Source organism: Notolepis coatsorum (genome assembly GCF_963971535.1).
Source record: "Notolepis coatsorum genome assembly, chromosome: 20".
In the NCBI taxonomy this organism is placed as follows: Eukaryota; Metazoa; Chordata; class Actinopteri; order Aulopiformes; family Paralepididae; genus Notolepis; species Notolepis coatsorum.
In genome coordinates, this window is record NC_140184.1 from 47,269,231 (window position 1) to 47,290,797 (window position 21,567).

Genomic DNA, 21,567 nt, shown 5'->3' on the forward strand with positions numbered 1-21,567 from the left:
GGGCATACAGTGAAATGCGGGTGGCCATGCCTGCATTGATTGTGCAAAATACAATAATAAAATAGGCATAGAAAAAAATTAAATAGATAAGACACAAGATCTGCATGGTAAAAAAAAAAGACATGCTAGGTTCCTGAGAAACTGGTTCCTATATACACTTCTATACAATTTACAATGTTAAGTCTTAATGTATCTAAACTATACAGTACCTCCTTCTTTTAAAGTGACTCCACATTTAGTTAGTTAGTTGCTCAACTAATATTAACCTTTCAGATGAAGAACCATAAAAGTCTGAACAATTAATCTGTGATCATCCACATTTATGCTGCTGTTATGTTTATGTTTTTGTGGGGTCAGGTGCAGGGCTGCGCTCCATCAGCTCCATTCTGAGACCAGGACTGGGAAATGTCTCCTTTGCGTCCAGGAAGTCTGCCAAAAGGCTGGAGGAACTTGATGGCCTATATGCAATATCAGACAGGGTCCAGCTGGCTCCCGGAGGCTTCCTGGATGAATTATGAATGCCAATAGCGAATAAAATAAATAACGATCATAAAAACAAGTTTACTCGTTGTTGGCACTCAACGCATGGCAGCCAATAACGAGTAAACTCGTGATTGGCAATTTATGTGTTAATACACACACACACATCAGCATGCCATTCAAATACTTTAGATTCACTGCATGTTTTTCTTTATTATGTCAGAAACATAAATAGTGAAAGAGAAAGATTATGCATCATTTTGAGAAACAGAGATATAGACATGTAAACAAGGCCTACAAACAGGCAGTTCAGGAGCAGCGGTTTTCAGTTGGTCTTTTGGCTTTGTAACTGCAGCTCCAGGTATATAACGCACTAAAGGAAAGAGGAAAAAACTAAAAAGCACAATATGTCCCCTTTAAGTTGTGTCACGTCAGGGCTTGCGACAACAATAATTTCGAAGGCACTTTAGATGCAAAGTGCCTCCAACACCTTTCTGGGGGGAAATGAGAAAGGAGATTGCAATGGAGTCAGTCCCCTTCCCTTGGGAGAGTAAATCCACAAGGATCGCACTTGTCTGGGGCTCCTTTTGAATAAAACTGAAGTGTTCGGTAGTATAGCTTTCGTCTGGCTCTCTGCCTGATTCTGCAATATTTACCCGATATTCTCCTTTTCCTTTTTTTTATGTAGACTTCTTTTTGATGTACCGTGTTTTAATGTAATATACACAAAAAGGTAAATGTTTCCAGGACTGAACATACTAGACGTATACGGTATTACAAAGGGGCTGTTATGGTTTGTAACCGACCCCAATCGCACAACACAAGACAGGTATGAGAGTAAGCCAAGAACTGGGCATTTATTGAAAACAACAGAAAACGGCACTGTCCCTTTAAGGGAGAACACAAATTACAGGAAAACATGAATTGGGAAAATAGGCACAGTGCCTTTAAGAGGCGAGCTGGCTAAGGGCCGGGGCAAGGGACAAGGCAGGAAACAGGGAGGACTGGACAGGGATGACTAGGAGGACTGGACAGGGAGGACTAGGATGACTAGGAGGACTGGACAGGGAGGACTAGGAGGACTAGAGAGGGGAAACAGGGACAGAGGCCCGCGGAGGCGGGCTGGGGACAGGGAGGACTAGGAGGACTAGAAGGACTGGACAGGGAGGACTAGGAGGACTGGACAAGGAGGACTAGAAGGACTGGACAGGGAGGACTAGAGAGGGGAAACAGGGACAGAGGCCCGCGCGCCGGCTCGGAGAGCGCATCTGGCGCGGAGGTCTGAGTGGTGCGCGTCTGCTTGGAGTACGCGCCGGTACGGAGAGCGCATCTGGCGCGGAGTCTGGATGCGCGTCTGGAGTGAAGAGCGCGTCTGGCGCGGAGTCTGGATGCGCGTCTGGATGCGCGTCTGGAGTGAAGAGCGCGTCTGGCTCGGAGGTCTGGAGTGGAACACTGGAATACCTCCCGTAGCGGATTAGAAAGTGCAGTACAGTGTCTCCCTCCAGGCAAACGGCGACAGGTGGCGAAGGCTTGAGCGCATCTCACGCCGGAGATAAAACAGCATACAGACAGAAACAGAAACTCCCGTAGGAGCCTACAGACAGAGAACCTCCCGAAGGAGTTTGGTGATAGAGATATGATACGGAACGACCCGACCAGGACTGAGGGGAAGAGCGAGGTACTTAAAGCCCACATGGGCGCTAATTAGAATAAACATCAGGTGCGTGAAGGTAATTGATACTTGAACTAGAAGAGTGTGTTCGGCACGAACCAATCAAACAGATACTGACAGATAGTCCAAGGGTGTGGGCTGCTAAAGAGCAGACGAGGCTAAACAAGCGCGAGGGTGGGGGCTGGAGAGGTGAGGAGACAGGGAAATAAGGTCCAGGGAAGAGGCGAACCTCACAGTACTCCCCCCTCCACGGGAGCCACCGGGCGACCCAAAAATACAGACAGAGGGGCAGGGGACAAAACAAGGCAACAAACAAAAAGTACTGGGCCATGCTAGCAGGGGAAGCTACAACAAAAGTGGGGCTAGCAAAGGAACAGGGTAGCTGAGGGGTAACCAGGGTAGCTGAGGGGTAAGTAGGGTAGCTGAGGGGTAACTAGAGGAGCTGAGGGGTAACTAGGGGAGCTGAGGGGTAACCAGGGTAGCCGAGGGGTAAGTAGGGTAGCTGAGGGGTAACTAGAGGAGCTGAGGGGTAACTAGGGTAGCTGAGGGGTAACTAGAGGAGCTGAGGGGTAACTAGGGTAGCTGAGGGGTAACTAGAGGAGCTGAGGGGTAACTAGAGGAGCTGAGGGGTAACCAGAGGAGCTGAGGGGTAACAGCCAGGGCACAGATAGCTACAGGGCCTATGCTAGCTGTAATGCTACGTTAACATAGAGGCTGCGCTGGCTGCCGGAGCTAGGCTAGCAGACAGGGCCGGAACAGGGGCACTGGAGAGGGGAACAGGGAAGGGGCTAGCAGAAGGAAAGGGTAGCTGCCGCGCGGAGTCTGGATGCGCGTCTGGAGTGCGTCTGAATGCGCGTCTGGATGCGCGTCTGGAGTGAAGAGCGCGTCTGGCTCGGAGGTCTGGAGTGGAACACTGGAATACCTCCCGTAGAGGATTAGAAAGCGCAGTACAGTGTCTCCCTCCAGGCAAACGGCGACAGGTGGCGAAGGCTTGAGCGCATCTCACGCCGGAGATAAAACAGCATACAGACAGAAACAGAAACTCCCGTAGGAGCCTACAGACAGAGAACCTCCCGAAGGAGTTTGGTGATAGAGATATGATACGGAACGACCCGACCAGGACTGAGGGGAAGAGCGAGGTACTTAAAGCCCACAGGGGCGCTAATTAGAATAAACATCAGGTGCGTGAAGGTAATTGATACTTGAACTAGAAGAGTGTGTTCGGCACGAACCAATCAAACAGATACTGACAGATAGTCCAAGGGTGTGGGCTGCTAAAGAGCAGACGAGGCTAAACGAGCACGAGGGTGGGGGCTGGAGAGGTGAGGAGACAGGGAAATAAGGTCCAGGGAAGAGGCGAACCTCACAGTGGCTTCGTTATACATGTCTACAAATCATGAAGGAACCACATTGGCTGTCCTCACCCCTGCCCATTTCAACTTGCAATGGGCCTGGTCTACAAGATACACTACACCACTAAGATACCCATGTACATATCGAAATACTTCCCAAAGGTCAGTGAATACCACAACCATACCACAACCACAACACCAGAGGGAGTTCCACAAATCATGTTCAACCCAGATTCTGCTCAAACAAGGGACTAAACACGTTTAGCAATTATGCCACAACAATGTGGAACGGCCTATACAATGTGAATCCCTACCCTCCTTCAAAACCGCTCTCAAAGAGCACCTACGGGTGGCTGCAATTAAAAACTGGCCCCTGTAAATGTCCAAACCCCGCCCCCACCCAACCCCCTCCAATGTAGTTTCTTCCCCTTCGAATGTATATATTTGTTTCTCATGATCTATGTCTCTTATACAGTACTGTATACTTGTATGTCATAAATGTATCATAAAACAGTACTGTATGTCATAAGTGTCATGATGAATTGAAAATGGGGGACCCTGATGTAAACAAGACGAAAGTATTTTTCTGGTCTGCATCCCCATAACAATTGTTTGTATTGAGCCGTACTGTAGTGTACCCATTCTGCAATCTATTAATAACATTTTCAATCAATAGATATTTTTAAGGAACAGCAGTACTGTTAGGCTACTGCTGGCCATTCATCAAGCGAGACATTGCTGATTGTTTATTTATTTTATAAGACAAGACTATGACTACCAACTGCCTAGCCAGCCATGTATCAATCTTGGATGTAATGATAACGTTACCACACTGACTGTATCGATGGCTTTAACTACTGTAGCTACAGTAGCAAGCCAAGTTACTTACTGTTCTTTTTGCAGCAAAATGTTGAACGAAGTTGGAAGTTGTTGCGTCTCCAACTGTGATTTCGACCCGTTTTTTGTTGACCACTGCATAGTTTTTATAAGCAAACGAAGCAATCTTTGGTATCATTTCCCACTGGATCCGTCGTTCTGAATTGTAACGTGACTTCTTCTCTCGCGCAAATTGATTGGATGCTGTCAGATTGTTTCAAACAAAGTGATAGGATCTTTGAGCCAAGACACAATTTACATTTAACTAAAACGATATTTTCTTTGTGCTCAACAAAAGACAAATAGTGAGAATATCAAATATCCATGTGTAAAAACTCGACTAGTGGGCGCCGCCATGACAGTTTAGACTGCAGGTAAACAAAACATGCCCACAGCGTCAGTGTGTCTCGTCAGGTGACACAGGACTCACCCCCTCATTATCAAACACAATCAATCATATTTTTATTTGCAATACAAAAAATTAAATAAAAATAAATAGAGATGAGATGATACTAGTAAGTCACTATAGACGCTGTGAAAGTAAACGCTGGATCTGATTATATATATTTTATCTTTTTTATCTTTAATTTATTTTACTAGTGTAGTGGAGGCCCCCTCGTCACTAGGGGGAGCTCGAGGGCCGCGGCCCCAACGCCTGAATATTTTCCACAACAAAGTCGTGTTTCCGCGTCTCTGATTGGCCAGGTCATGTGACATGTACGCCCAATCGTGGGACCGCAAGTTTTTGGATGGTTAAGCTTAGGTGCTCTTTCGAAGTTGGTTAAGGTTAGAGTTTGTCTTAGAGCATGGCGATAGAATGCCTGCCCTGATTCCAAACTCTAACCTTAACCAACTGCGAAAGAGTCGCCTAAGCTTAACCAGTGATACACTAGGCGTTAGGTAGTTTGCAGGCTGTTCAACCCAGAAATAGGCGCAGAACTTGCCGTCCCACGATTGGCGCACATGTCACATGACCTGGCCAATCAGAGCGCAAAACTCGAACGCGGTAACACAAATTTGTTGTGGAAAGTATAGACGCGGCCCCAGCGGCCCGTTGGTTAATCCGGGCTTGGCTCTCAGAGGCGTGTCTTGTATGCAAATGACCTAGACGGGAACGCACGTTCATAGTGACATTCCTCATCGCCCGCATCCTAGCTGGGATTGTTTGGGCCACTTAAGACAGCTTCCCCACGCATTGGTGAATCAGGCTGTACTTGTCGGCGATTCTGTCTCAGTCGGTTCCAAGATGATTGCCCTAAGAGAAGTCTTTGGGAAATGTTGGAGAATGAGACCCAATCTCTTACCTGGTTCAATATAAAAAGAGATAAAAAGAACATGTTTTGTGTAAAAAAATATACTGTATACAGTACGATCTATATAGCATCATCTAGCCTTGTCATTCAGATTGCTAAGGTCCAGTTAGTTACACATGGTCTGTTGATAATATTTGTCTGATCAGAAGTCCGACCTGGGGATGCTCACTTTTCAATCTGATGCGTTTGCACTTTCTCCTAGTAATCAATCAATTGATTGTACTGTATCCTCAACATCACTATTCTTATAAAAGCAATTTCACCTCCCACGTCCAAAAACCCTCCGAAGAGGTAATTAGGCAGAAATCCCACCACTAGCCAATTATCTCATCAGTTACGTTTCCAAAAGCGAGTGAGAACTTAATTAGGGAAGTGTCTGCACTAGTGAGATGTTCTGTCCCACTGCTGTCAACCCCCCTAGTGACTACACTGCCCCTCCCCCCCGAATCCCCTGGAGACATGGGCCACCGTCTCATCCCTCTCCCTCCAAATTAAATCCATCACTGAAACCACTGCTTTCCCCTCCTGCTCTCCAGGAATCCGCAATGGGACTCACTACCAATACAGCTACAACATCTCTCCATTTTTCTTTTTTCAACAGGGCTTTTCTAGTCGAATCTCAGGGGTTCCTGAACTCTGTAATGTGCTGTATAAGATAGGGGGGCCCGGGAAGAGTTTTAAAGTAATTAGCTCATGGATTGTAGAGAAATTCGCCCGGGGCGTGCACACAGTCAGCACAATGCTTATTTCCCTGCAATGCTACTGCTAACACACTTTGCAGCTACCATAGTAAATTCACATCAAATGCATACACAGACACATAAAAGTGTAATTGCCCCTAATTACCACAAACTATCACACACAGCTGGAGAAATGTAATGTATTCAAACTCTAAATGCGAAAGCTATATTTATTGATTTATATTCCATACCCCCTATTGACCTCTAATCAGTGTGAGCCTTCGCTACCTCAACTCTCAGGCGATACATGACCCATGTTCTCCTTTAAAGGATCAAATTGACAAGCATGAAATTAATTGAGAGTCCAAGGCTGGATCGATCAGCTCTGCATAAACCAGCTCTTAAATCAGCCGGCCCACAAATAAAAATAAAATTCAACACTGCCAAATAATTAATAAAGAGGCCGGCATCCTTAGTCGGGACTGATGGGAGCCCGTCTGTGGGATAAATGAAAGATGCTGAGAGGCTTGGAGATGAGACACTCTCCTGCACTAAACTACCCTATTTGACCCCCTGATGTGAGGTGTGCAAATATGTGTGATGATATATTCTCCTGCCTCTGAGACCAGGGAGGTGGGGGGCATCCACAGAGTAGGTCTGGAAAGAACAAGCGGTTAGTGGTAAAGGGGAATATCACTCAAAATAGGAATTTTATCATTGTCGGTAGCTTGTGACCTTTCTGGTTGATTATCACAGTGGCAGCTGTGAGACTTAATGGACGGCCTATGAACCAGGAAGAATGATTTAGGTCATTAGAAGGTGAGTGAGTAATTTTTTTTACATGTTACACTGTATTTTCAATAGTTAGGTGTCAGCCGGCAATTACAGCAACAACAAAAAAAACTGAAAAAGAGAGTAATCTGCAGGATTTGTGTGAATGAACATTTCCCTCCCAAAGCCAAACCAGGAAACCAGACCTCTGACTTGTGATGCTTCTCCAGTGGGTGTGTGTACATGCACATTATTGCAGATATTATTACAGAATATTGCATCTATGAGTTGGTGCATGTAAACACCATAACCTGTCCTGACTTTGGGAAACCCGAATATGATATTTGAGATATGACAATATTAGCTGAGATACCGAGGCATGTAAACACATTCATGTTGGGTTGAAATTAAGAATATTAGGTAAACACAGTCTTTGACAATTCTGAAAACTGGGATATGCATATATTAACTGAGATAATGAGGTATGTGAATCACCGGGGGCCGGACTGCAAATGACATCACGTCATAAATCAATCTGTCTAGACTAGGGATGTGCATCTCCATCACTGAGGCCGATGCGATGCGCATCTCGATACGGTGCCAACGATACATTAACGATACATTTGAAGCACCGGGCGATGCGATACGATTCACCCCTGTTGAGATACGATACGATTCTATTCAACATAATGCGATTCGGGGCGATACGATGCGATTCAACACGATGCAAAATAATGATAAAATGTTATGGTATGACAGAGGATTTGGTTGTATTCCTTATATGCAGCTTATATTATTATTAAAAATAAAATAATCTACTGTAAGACAATTTATATAAAAACTCTTGGGTGCCTAAGACTTTTGCACAGTACTGTGTTTTCAATCCACTTTAGCTAAAAACACACACAACGTATATATATATATATATATACACACTCAGGGACGTGCACAGGACTTTAGAAAGGCAGGTGCCCGAAATGAGAAAATTATTTTTGGGGTTAATACAAGTCTATGGTACATTCAGTTTCACCGATAGATGTCACCAAAACTACATAGTGTCCCTTTAATAACACAATATGCGCTCCGGACCAACAGCTGCGAGAGAGAGAGAGAGAGACCGACCGAGACCGCATTAACTACCTTGTTTAGTTGAAACGTGGTCCAGGTCAGGAGGGCTTGATGAAGTATTATGTCCACTGTCCCATAGTCACATACTGTTGTCTTGATGTATATCCACTGTCCTCCAGACTGCATCCAGCCAAATAGCTTATTGTTAGCACTGTAGCTTTGTTGTTGTCAAACTTGTCACCACACAGGACATTCACGAAGTCAAAATCTAATAGCGCTTGCCGATTGGTGCTAAGAACAGCAGGGCGGGTGCAAGCCATGTGACGTAATTGGCAGACTCGACTGTCAATCAAAATTATTCTGTGAGAAAGAGAGAGAGAGAGAGTATGCTGCATGATTTTCTTGCACTAGCAGCAGACAGGGAGGGGCTGGGGAGGGGTGATCTGGCGACGTGTTTCACGAAAATATACAGTGCACTGCAAACCCGACATTTTATTTTGTTGGGCAAATACCTTACCTGATGAAGTGTACTCTTGCTTTGTTTTAGTTGAAATAGTAACTGTAAAAAAAGAGGTCTCGACTCGAGTGTGAGCTCAACAACAGCTGGATATCAATTTCGTGTTCAGTGCACTGCTGTGCTGCTGGCCCTGCGCGGTTTACATCATCTCATGATCATCACCCACCCACGTGCTATGCCTATGCGTAATAGGTCCTTCCAGGCTGGAAGGACCTATTATTTACAAGAGGGGTGGCATTTCTCTTTCTTTACCTAATATTTAGATTCTATAGTGACATCTTTCATTTGGAAGGGCAGGGCAGTATATCTATATGTGCAACAGTAAAAAAAAAAAAAAAAAAAGGGTGGCATAAAAAGGGCACTTTCTAATGAAAAATTTAAAAGGCAGGTGCCCGGGCACCCCTTCACCCCTATGTATGCACGTGCCTGTACACACTACTGTGAGACAATAATCACACACAAAGGGATAATGGCTTATAGCAGACTTAATGATTTTATAATATTTCAGATAATGAAATTAAATGTTTATCATCAACTATCCAGTTAGTATTTATATTGTAACGTTTGGCCACTTTAAATCATTGAACGTAGAGAGAGGGAGCACGTTTGAGTTTGAGCGTTCTGATGCTCCGTAGCTAACCACACCATGATGGCATTTTGTCAACAACACAGTTTGAACCTCAGGGCCCCGTTCCCCGTACCTGGATAACTGAGTTAGCCGGATAACTTTCGGTGAAGTCTGACTTAAGCCGGACTTTCCGGTTCCCCGAATCTGGATTGTCCAAATCACCATGACAACAGATCCAAAAGTTTGAGCCTGGTCGAAAGCAGGGTTTAAGTTCAAGTTAGCCGGATGAACCATCGCCACGCCCCCGCAAAGAAGTGACAGCCCGTTTCCTGAAATTATTCCCACAGTCTACGATCTGCATTATACCATTCTGAATTACGTTTTTGTGCTCCATTCTTCCAGAGGGGGCTTTTGAAATGTAAAATAGACCCAAAATGCTGATACTAAATTCACTGTGTCCTAAATAATGCACGTTATATATACCGTGGCGCTCGCTCGGTGCGATGTACACATTATGTGGTTATTTTAATTGTAACTGGGATTAAGGTGTCTGATGAGATGCGCTGTTTGACGGATTTGAGAAATTGAATGAGCCGTTGACGTCACATTAATGAATGAGGATAAAGAGATAAAACTTCATTCAAAATAAAGAATATTCTAAACACGGGTCTCTCGTTCATTAATGTATAAACAATGAATTTATCCCATCTGGCACAGTGGCGCAGCGGTAGTGCTCAATCCTGGCAACCCAGCAACCGGTGTTCGAAACCCCGTGTTTCCAATATAATTTTTTGGAATATAATATTAATGATTATACGCCAAAGTAGCCTAGTTTTAAGTTAAAATATTATAAATCTACATGCATTGAGGATGTCATTCTTTATATAGCTCTCAACGTGCACCAAATTGAATTATTCCTACATCGCAAAAAGAAGGAAAAGACTAGGTTTCGAACCCCGGTCGTCTGCGTGAAAGAAGAAGAACCCGTTACACCACAGTGGAGATAAGTAAAAGATCGACCATACATCAATCAATGGCGAGAGAGCCGTATCGTTATTCTGTATAACAGTTTAACTAATTATTTTCGCTAGCAAGATCTCATTTGATTATTCAATCCAGCAGGCAAGTTAAAGAAATATAATCTGATTGATTGAGGTAATGAGGGACTTAAAATTAGCCTATAGATAACGCATTTAACTTGTCGGCGAGGCGATTGAGCCGTACCGCAATATGTTAATAAAGTTTTAAATCAATTAATCAATCAATGCCGCTAGAGAATCAGGATCTCTGCTATCGATACGTGCTGGCTTTTCAACTGGAGCGGCCGCGCGCACTTATCCTGGGTCTCAAGTCTGGCTTGAGTTAACGAGACTGAATCCACCTTCGAGGAACAGGAAAATCCCGGCTTCAAACATCGGGTTAACTGAATCTGGATAATGACATCTTGATCGACTTAGTTGAACCAGGTACGGGGAACGGGGCCCTGGAGTGTCGTGTATGTTGTCTAATTACACAACTACATAATACAAGAATCACGAAGATAGAGATAGCGTTGAACCCATGGCTTTAATGACGTACCCCCAACCTGGCAGTACATTCATATGACCTATGCGTAACGTAAGCATGCATGACAAGAGGGGCGTATGTAGACTAACGTTAAGTAGTCCCTGTACTAACTCCATAGATTACACATCCTCCCCCTTTAGCTTAACGGTAGGCCTATATAAACACAAGTAATAATAATAAAATAATAAATGTTTCCACAATAAATGTATGGCCTACATCAACCCTTAACCAAATGTCTATTAACTATGACATTATGTTTTCAAACATGTCTGAACACACAACAACAACATGGCCTTTAGGCTACAGATCAAGTATCTGAGGCTGTTTACGCTGCCTCTCTGGGTAGCGTCTCACTGGCTCGCTTGAGAGCGGGGAACCAGGCTGTGGAGACATCGCAGGTGGTGAGGTATCAGAACTAGAGCTCTCAGTTTCGGACGGCGCTGTGGTGGGTGGTGCTGAGAAAACTGGATTGTCTATTTCCTGCTCAGGTGAGTCCAGGCCAGGTGACACTGTTCTGTACCTGAGTGTCCAGGATTTGGTCAACATGACGTCTCCATACATCATCTCCCATGTCCACATGTAGCACCTGTGTCACTTACTGTAACAGATGTTCGCCACGGGCACAGTTCTAGGTTCGAATAAGGAGAGGAGTAATATGCACAATTAAAAGAATAGTGGACCAGAGACAGAATTAGAATAATGACTGTTTTGTTAACAAGCGCGCTAGCTAGACACACAGACATATAGACATATAGACGTATAGTACAAAGTAGTAGTTGTTTGAAGTATCCCTTTTTGGTTCTTTCAGTAACCTCCCCTCTCAGGAGGGTTAGTTCGATATCAAGTCCTAGAATGACACATTAGGTTTGGTTCAGACATCTCTGAGGTTATCTCTAGCTAAAAGCTAGGTTCAAGGTTGGATATTGGATGTATCCTTTTATCGTCAGTAAACTCTATATCAGTTTATCATTAGTAAACACTATGTCAGTTTATCATTTAAATAGGTAAATGTTTAAACATATTAATTTAAACCTTTAAATGTGCAGGGAACGCAAATACCTTATTAGGTGAAATGCTCCTTTAAACTCTTCCTTTGAAGGTGTAACACAACAAAAGTACCAAATGGAATATTCTAGGTTATGGGAATGCAAATACCTTATTAGGTGAAATTACCCTTTAAACCTTCTTTCTTTACAGGAGAACCATCAGTGATTCAACTATAATCAATGTCATCAATGGGATTCAAGTATCTTATTGGGTACATTGACCCTTTAATTCGTCCTCTTTACAAGAGAACATCAGTAGTTCAGGTATCTTACTGGGCGTATTTACCCTTTAAGTCTCCCTTCTTATAGGAGAATATCAATGGTTCAAGTATCTTATCAGTGGTTTAAGTATCTTACTGGGTATAATTACCCTTTAAGTCTCCCTTCTTATAGGAGAAATATCAGTACCCATATATCAAATTAAATCAAATCAAATACAAAATACAATATCAAAATAACAAAAGGTGAACGGGGTCGAAGCCCTTGGAATGTCCTTGTATTCTCGTTCAATCAGTTTGTGTATCAGAAAAGGATATAGGTCAGTTCAATCCGTGGAAGTTCTTATGATTCAAGTTCAATCAGTTCAATCCTACCGGCAGTGTTAGGAAAGTTCACTTTCTACATGAACTAGTTCAGTTCACAATTTTTTTTAAATTAACTAGTTCAGTTCATAGTTCATAATTAAACATTTTGAACTAAAGTTCATGGTTTCAAAAATGAACTAATATTTATTTTTAGTTCTTTTTTGAAAAAAAAATGTATATAGATTTTTCACGTACAGTTACTTACATTACAAAAACACACATTTGGACAAGGGGGGGGGGGGGGGGGGGGGTCCTCCAGTTCATCTCTATGCCATCATCCACACCATAAGCAAGCAAAAACAAAACAAAAAGAAAAACAAGCAAAAAGGAAAGCAAACCAAGACAGGCACTGTACAGTATTGCACTTGCCTCGAGCCCATTCACATATTTATTTTGTCCTATCCTAGGTCTGTCCATACAATGGGGCACTGGGCCTTTAGAAGGATCCGAGAAATTTCAGCAGGAAAATAGTCTAATAGTGGGGCCCACACCTCCTGAAAGGTGTCTTTCATGGGGTAGCACACCGAAGATCTCTCTATACCACATTTGTAAAAATGGAGGCTTATCCTTAATTCAGTTTATCAGAATGCATTTCCGGGCTGAAAGTAGAAGTTTATCAAATAGTTTGAATTGTAAAGGGTGTCACCCCTCCTACCCAACCCCCCCCCCCCCCCCCCCCCCCCCCCAACCACCTCCAATGTACAGTCCCCCCCCACCCCACCTACCCAACCTCCTCCAATGTACAGTTTCTACGTCAAATGTATATACTCTCTTTTCTGGACTCTTTTTGTATCACAAACTACTGTATTTGCAAATCTGGTATGTCATAAATGTATAGATGTAGCAGTACTGTCTATCTGTATGTCATGTATGTCATGTTATGATGAATTGAAAATGTGGGACGCTGATGTAAACAAGACGAAAGTCTTTCTCTGGTCTGCATCCCCTTAACAATTGTATGTTTGATTGATTGAAAAGTTTATTAACAGATTGCAGAATGGGTACAGTACAGTACAGCTCATATACAATTGTTAAGGGGATGCAGACCAGAGAAAGACTTTCGTCTTGTTTACATCAGGGTCCCCCATTTTCAATTCATCATATATGACTGAGCTGTACTGTACTGTAGGCTACCCATTCTGCAATCTGTTAATAAAGTGTTCAATCAATCAATCAATCACTTGGCCCCAGAACCTGGATAAACACTTAGATTCCCAAAAGTAGTGATAGACTGTAGGTACCCAGGTCTGTTTGACATTTCGAACATAAAGGAGATATTGAACGGCCCATTTTGTTAGTTCTTTTTTCAATACGTTGCTGCAAGCTATTATTTGTAAAAATTAATGAACCACAGACAGCAATCGGAATACTGGCATTTCCATAACGCTTTGCTGCCGCCCATTCAGTCCACACTAGTAGCTGCAGCTTTCATCTCTACAGTATATTTTCAAAAACATGAGGAAAAACTTTGCTTGAATTGTCTTTATTATGAAAACTAAAACAGGACGTTTGCATATTCTCAATGTTGCTGTCGACGACTCGACGTCGATGTGCGGACTTGCTTCTTCAAACCGGGTGGACAAAGTTTACAGACAAACGTTAGATTGTTTCCGTCTGAGTCAGTACTGACTTTAACGTTAAACTCTTTTAAATGCTCAAACGCCGACGTCTAGAGGTAGAGTCTGACTCTGAGCGAGTGCTGCTGCAGCTCTCGGCTTCTGCGATTCCGCTGTTCCACTGCTTGTTGTGAGGAGTCTGATGACGTAGCCAGGGGTGACAGGCGTGTTGCCAGATCGGGTGGTTTTTCCGCATACATTTGAAGCCTGTTTACAGTGTGTTTTAACTGGGTTTTCGGCTGAAATGCATATGAAATCTGGCACATCTTTGAACGCTGTTATAATAGAGTGCTGAGAATGAATGCACGTTTGAACGCCGTTATACAGCGCTGAGAATGAACGCGTTCTCAATTGCGTTTATTTAGCGGATATACAGTACGTTCAGTTCACGTTCGCCCAAAATACGAACGCGTTCATGAACGATCGTTCATTGAACACGTTCGGGTACATCACTGCCTACCGGACTGTTGAGGTAACAGGAGTTGAGCAACAGGGGTATTCGAATCAGGCTGGCATTAGCGTTGAGCTATATCAGAGGTTCAGTGGGTTGGCTCGCCATCTTGTATCGGTCCGGCACACCGCCTCGTCCCGCGTGGGCACACATGGTGATGGGTGGTCTGGAACTGCTCCCAGGGTGGAACGGGGTGCTGGGGAAACCTAAAAACCTGGCCTGCTTGCAAGCAGGCATTCAGAAAATAAAAGCTATTTACCATCTTTTATCGCTTCATCCTCCTTTCATTGCTTTCAGAATGAATAATCAATCAGGCTACTTTTAGCTATGCTAAGCTAAAGTAGGCTATCTTATCACAGCACGTGGGAATGTCCATCTGTCCTATGCTAAGTTAGGCTAAAGTGCGCTAGCATATGGGACATTCCTCACGTTCCATATTAAACTCTCAAAACAGTCAAAATGTATATAGACCATGTTCTTATCGTACAGCATATCAATACAATTATAAGTACTTCTGAAATGGTTCCTTCCTAGTTTTCATTTAAGAATGAGCTACGTTCCCAGTTCCCATTTAAGAATGAGCCCTTGCCAGAGACAGTCGCATTTTTTATTCCCTCTCCCACCCTCCACAAGACCAACTCAAGGTCTTTCTCTTATCCCCCTGCGGACGTCCGTGCCAGCCTCCTACAGCTTCTATTCCTCCCTGGAACCATCCCTCCCTGGAACCATTCGGCCGTGCTGGCTAAATACCTTTTCTTTTTACAACAGAAACAACTCAACTTTCAACCGTAATATGGATCTAGTAAGCTGTTTTTTTCTTTTTTTTTTTTTTACTTTATTTTTTAGCGTTTATCGCTTTCCTGGTCAAGCATGACCGACAGTTGTAGGGTGAAACGGGAGAGAGAGCAGGGGGAGACATTCGGCAAATGACGGCGAGTCCGGGAATCGAACTCGGAGTCAACCAGATCCGTGACGCAGCACGGAGTTCCGCGACGCAGCGCGGTAACATGGTGTGCTACTGGAGCACCCCGTAAGCTGGGCTTTTACAGCGATTGATCGCATATTCTCTACAAGGAAGCAGAATGCGGAAGATCCACTCTGCCCACTCGGGAGCTATCAGGCGGGATACACGATCAATACATACGGAAAATGGAATGCAATATGCTTTTTTCCGCTGGAGATAAACGATGTTGAAGGCGTATATCTTCTAATTGTCATGCTGCTTGGTTTAGGCGCCGTCAGCAGTTGGATCTGGTACTGCCTTAATCTAATTCGGAGGAAGCTTGATCCCATGGCTAAGGACATGGCCGGGATGAAAGACAACCAAGTCGGACTGTACAAAAAGATCGCTGACCTTTGAAGTATTCTTCATTCATCTAGTCTCTGTGATCGTATAGTGTGTACCCTTCTACTCTCCATTGTTTGCATTTCAAGTGTTCGGTTGTAGGAAGGAAACGCAGACGAGGTGGTTTGAATAAAACAAAGCTGTGTTTATTTCCATTTCAATAAACACAAGCTAGATGAATCAGCTTAGTACAGGGTCTTCATTATATATCTAATCATCGTCCTCGGTGTGGCAGTTGTCCCATGATCTGATCGGCTGCGGCCGTCAGACTCGCTCTCCTCCTGGTGCGGTTGTCTCGGCAACACGAGGCCTTTTCTCTGTTCATGCTGGTTGCCCAGGCAACCCTGGTTGTCCGGGATTCTCAGCGCTCAGGGCCGGGAGCGTTTGGTTCATCTGTCTGTGAGTCTGGATCCCCTGCTGCGAAGCGATCCTGTCATCGTCTGTGTCCGTGGCTCTGTGCGTGTCGGTGTGAGTGCTCGAGTTCCCCCATCAGCGCCTGCAGACTTTAAAGGAAACAGTTTCCCCCCTGCCCCTGGACGTCCAGGTGACGTCACCCCAGGGATCGGGCTTCTTCTATTGGCTAGAAGCTCTTTCTGCTGCGTGACACGTCATCCTTTTTCTGAGAACTCGGTCCATTTAAGGTAGTTTTGAGAGGTTAGGTTAAATGTGGCCGTTCCCCTTAAAGCAGGGTCTTACTCAGCAGTTTGTCTATTAGTAATTTTGATCCATTCAATATTTCTATCGGTTACTTTGTTTTACGTGGGTTTACATGCATATATTATTTACTGTTTAGTATAACTAAGTTAGTTAAATGCTTTTTCCCAAATGCTAGAGCCTTTTTATAGTTATTTAACCCAATTATGAATGATTAACCTAGTTTTCTTCTATAAGATTATACTGGTACTTTTAAATGTCTTTTAACTTGGTAGTTCTAACTTGTTTTATCCCTGGTCTTACTACTTCTGTTTACTTAGCCAATTTTCTAATGTCATTTTGTTTAACAGTTTACTTTTGGTCAAGTACGCTAGTATTAATTCTATAATGTATATAACTCCATTTGGCTTTTCTAGTTACCAAAGTTTTTCATGTTTGATATTAAACTGTACGTTACTAACGTCCACTTGCTTTTAGGCTAACCTTTAATAGATTTCTATCATATTTTATTGTTTAGTTTTTTATATTATGAAGCCAAATGGTTTTAACCAGCTGCAAAGCTCTTTAATTACGTCACCCATCTAGGTCAGGCTAGGTCAATAGCACTCTGACCTCGACTGTATTTTCAGCCTCCAAATGCTAGTTTTTATCATCCTAAAGAATGTACTCCCTACCCCAGATCCTGTTGATGGCTGTTTTAAAGATAATCAAATCAAATCAAATCAAATTTATTTATAGGGCCCGACAACACACGTTAATGTCCCCATGGGCCGTACAGGTCTTCTTTAAACAAGTCAAGAAGAAAACATAACGATAAGTCAAGAACAGAACAAGAACACCATAAGGTCCAAACATTTTTAGATGAATGCAAATAAATGAAAGAATGCAAGCACTCCCAGACATACCCCACGCGAAGGTAAGGAAAAACTCACTAAAACCTAACAATAGGGAAAAAAGCTCCACAGGCAGTGTGGAGGAGAGAAACCTTAGAAGGGCCATTCAAGGGGGGATCTCCCTTCTTAGATGTTGGTGATAGTAGTGTTGCAGACGGACAGTTGGTAAGCATGCACTCATGTGTGTAGTGAAACACAGATGAGTGCATGCAATAGCAACTGTGCATTTTGAAAGATTAAAGATAGAGCTAATAGCGATAGCAACTGAACATTTTGAAAGATTAAAGATAGAGTTGATAGCGGATCTATTTGAGGCACAGGGGCGGCGCAAAGAGGGTCACGTCCTCCCCGTCTTAGTCATGGGACATTCAACACTCCGGTCGTTGCTCAGGGACAGCCGGAGACAGGGAGATAGGGGGTGACGCAGAGAGGGTCGCGAACTCCCCGACATCATCGCGGGACATCCGGCACTCCGGTCACCACTACGAGACCTCCGGAGACAGGGGGGCACGCAGAGGGGGTCGCAATCTCCCGGCCTTCGTCACGGGACGTCCAACACTCCGGTCAACACTCCAGGACAGCAAGTCATAGGGAGACAGGGAGACGGGACAGGCGTTAGAGAGCTCATGAGATTGTAGTAGGCGGACATAGCAATAGATACAAGTGGTAGGCATATATGTGAATGGAGTAGATATATGAAGTAAGCGTATTATGTGAATAGAATAGAAGTACTAATAATAATAATAAGTTAATCTCTAGTTTCCTACCAAATGGGTTCGACAGTGGGGGAAACGGGTCCTTTAAAGTAAGCTATTGATCTTTTTAGCTACAGTAAACAACACTCCTTCCTGCCCACCTCAAGATATCCTTGAGGGGTCAGTTTTATGACCTAATAGTCAGCGAACTCGGTTGTGAGAGGAGACTGTTATCTGATCCTCCGTGATCTGGATCCAGCCCTGTGGCCTCGCTGATACCCCTATGTGAGGGGGAGTTTTGACACTGTTTAACAGCTGGTGGCTTGTTTCCTTGGGGAGACAGCGAGTTGATTTTTGATCCATTCTGTAATTCAACTTACCACAGTATTTCGTCCGGTATCATTTACATTTCATTGATATTTTACATGTTTTTTTTTGTCATTTTTATAACAAACTGCTTATACACAGGCATATGCATCATAATTAGACCCACTATGCTTCTTTAACTTGTGCCTTCAATCAACAAATCTCATCTTGCACCATATGCATTTCAAAATGTTTGGCCAATATTCAAATCCTGTATTCATCCTCTCAAATCAGGCCCTAATGGTGAACGGTTTGCATTTATGGAACAAATCAATGCAACAAATTAAACAAAATATGAGACAGGAAATTCCAATCAGTAGCAGAGAGAATCTGTCCTAGCTGGGTTTAATACCTTTTTTTTGTCATTTTAATAACAAACTGCTTATACACAGGCATATGCATCATAATTAGACCCACTATGCTTCTTTAACTTGTGCCTTCAATCAACAAATCTCATCTTGCACCATATGCATTTCAAAATGTTTGGCCAATATTCAAATCCTGTATTCATCCTCTCAAATCAGGCCCTAATGGTGAACGGTTTGCATGTATGGAACAAATCAATGCAACAAATTTGTGAGGTTTTGTCCGCTGCTCACCAACTTTCTCTGTCTTCTTTAAGCCTACTGTTAGGAATTCCCTACTCACTCTCTCTAGCCCCCACCCTCTCGTTCTTTACTCTCGTTTACTCTCAGTGGCCACACCTGGACTATTATCAATTACCTCTCGCACCTGTGGTGGCAGGCTAATTAGTTCCCCTGTGGGCTTTAAATACCAGGGCTCTTCCCCTCGTTTCGGCGTGGGGTCGTGTTGTAAACATGCCGTATCATATTCTCAAACATCTAGACTCTTTCGGGAGGTCCTCTGTTCTGCCTATGCTGTATTGATTCTCCGGCGTAGAGATGTATGCTCCAGCCTTCGCCTGCTGTCGCCGTTGCCTGAGAGTGGGACTGGTCTGCGCTCCCTAGACTTCCACGGGAGGCATCCCAGTCATCCACTTCAGACCCCCCGCGCAGCTGTCGTCCTGACGCACATCCAGACCAGCGCCCGGCGTGAGACGAGGTGCAAGCTTTGGCCACCCGTCGCCGTTTGCCTGGAGGGAGACATTGTACTGCGCTCTCTAATCCTCTACGGGAGGTATTCCAGTGTTCCACTCCAGACCAGCGCGCCAGATGCGCTCAAGCCTTCGCCACCTGTCGCCGTTTGCCTGGAGGGAGACACTGTACTGCGCTCTCTAATCCTCTACGGGAGGTATTCCAGTGTTCCACTTCAGACCTTCGAGCTTGGCACGCTCCCCCGACCAGCGCGCAGACGCGCATCTCCTAGACCTTCGAGCTTGGCACGCTCCCCCGACCAGCGCGCAGACGCGCATCTCCTAGACCTTCGGGCTTGGCACGCTCTCCAGTCACCAGCGCGCAACGCGCATCTTCAAGGGCTTGGCACGCTCTCCAGTCTCCAACGCGCATTTTCCAAAGATCCTCGTGCTTGGCACACTCCTCCTCGCAGACGCACCCCGATGCGTCTCTCGGTTCCGACGCGCACACCAAGGTGTGGCGCGCCACTCTGTTCCTCGGCTCCGACAGCGGCTACCCGGTGGACGACACCCTCGCCACCGCCGCTGTTCCAGCACTCTGTTCCTCGGCTTCGACAGCGGCTACCCGGTGGACGACACCCTCGCCACCGCCACTGTTCCAGCACTCTGTTCCTCGGCTCCGACAGTCGGCTACCCGGTGGACGACACCCTCGCCACCGCCACTGTTCCAGCACTCTGTTCCTCGGCTCGGACAGCCAGCCACCCGGTGGCGATGCCCTCGCCCCGCTGCTGTCCCTGTACCATTACGCATACGCCTGGGTGACTTTTGATTGTGATGTCACTCACCCAGCGTAATGCCTCTTGCCCCCGTTCCCGCTGCTGTTTCCTGTACCATTACGCATACGCCTGGGTGAGTTTTGATTGTGATGTCACTCACCCAGCGTAATGCCTCTTGCCCCCGTTCCCGCTGCTGTTTCCTGTACCATTACGCATACGCCTGGGTGAGTTTTGATTGTGATGTCACTCACCCAGCGTAATGCCTCTTGCCCCCGTTCCCGCTGCTGTTCCTGTACCATTACGCATACGCCTGGGTGAGTTTTGATTGTGATGTCACTCACCCAGCGTATTGCCTCCGTTAGTTCTCACTTAGTTAGTAGTTTGGACATTTCATCTCCCACTCTGTTTTTGTTCTCACTTAGATAGTATTTTTGGACATTACATCTCCCCCTGTGTGTTTGTCACACGAAGATATTATTACTTTGTTTTCTTTGTTTATTTGGACTGTTCTGCATCTGCTCTGTTTGTTCCCTTTTGAATATTAACCCTCTCCTCTGTTCTGCAGAGCGGCCCAGATGTTTTCCCCAGTTCCTCCCTGTCCCCAGCCCGCCTCCGCGGGTCTCTGTCCCCAGTTCCTCCCTGTTCCCCAGCCCGCCTCCGCGGGCCTCAGTCCCCTCTGTCCCTAGTTCTCCCCTTTCTAGTTCCACCTAGTTCCTGGTCCCAAGTTCTCCCCTTCTAGTTTCCACCTAGTTCCTTGTCCCTAGTTCTCCTAGTCCCCAGTTCTCCTGTTCCCTAGCTCTCCTTGTCCCGACTTCTCCTAGTCTCTAGTTCCTCTGTTCCTTTAACCTTCCCCTAGTGTTCCTTTAACCTTCCCCTAGCGTTCCTTTAATGTTTCCCCTAGCGTTCATTAACCTTCCCTTAGTGTTCCCTTTTCCTGCCCGCCTCTTAAAGGCACCTAGTTTTTCCCCTCTTGTTTATATTCCTGTACTTGTGTTCTCCCTTAAAGGGACAGTGCCCTTTTTCCCTTTCTCTCAATAAAAATCTGTTTCTTGGCAAACCATCATACCTGTCTTGTGTTGTGCGATTGGGGTCGGTTACAAACCATAACAGTACGACCCCACCAAATCGACGACCCCAGCCAGCACAGACGGTGTATGTTGAGTTTGCCTTTTTTTTCTTGTTCCCTCTAGTTCCCCTTTAGCTCCCCTGTTAGCCTGTTAGCTCCCCTGTTAGCCCTGTTGGCT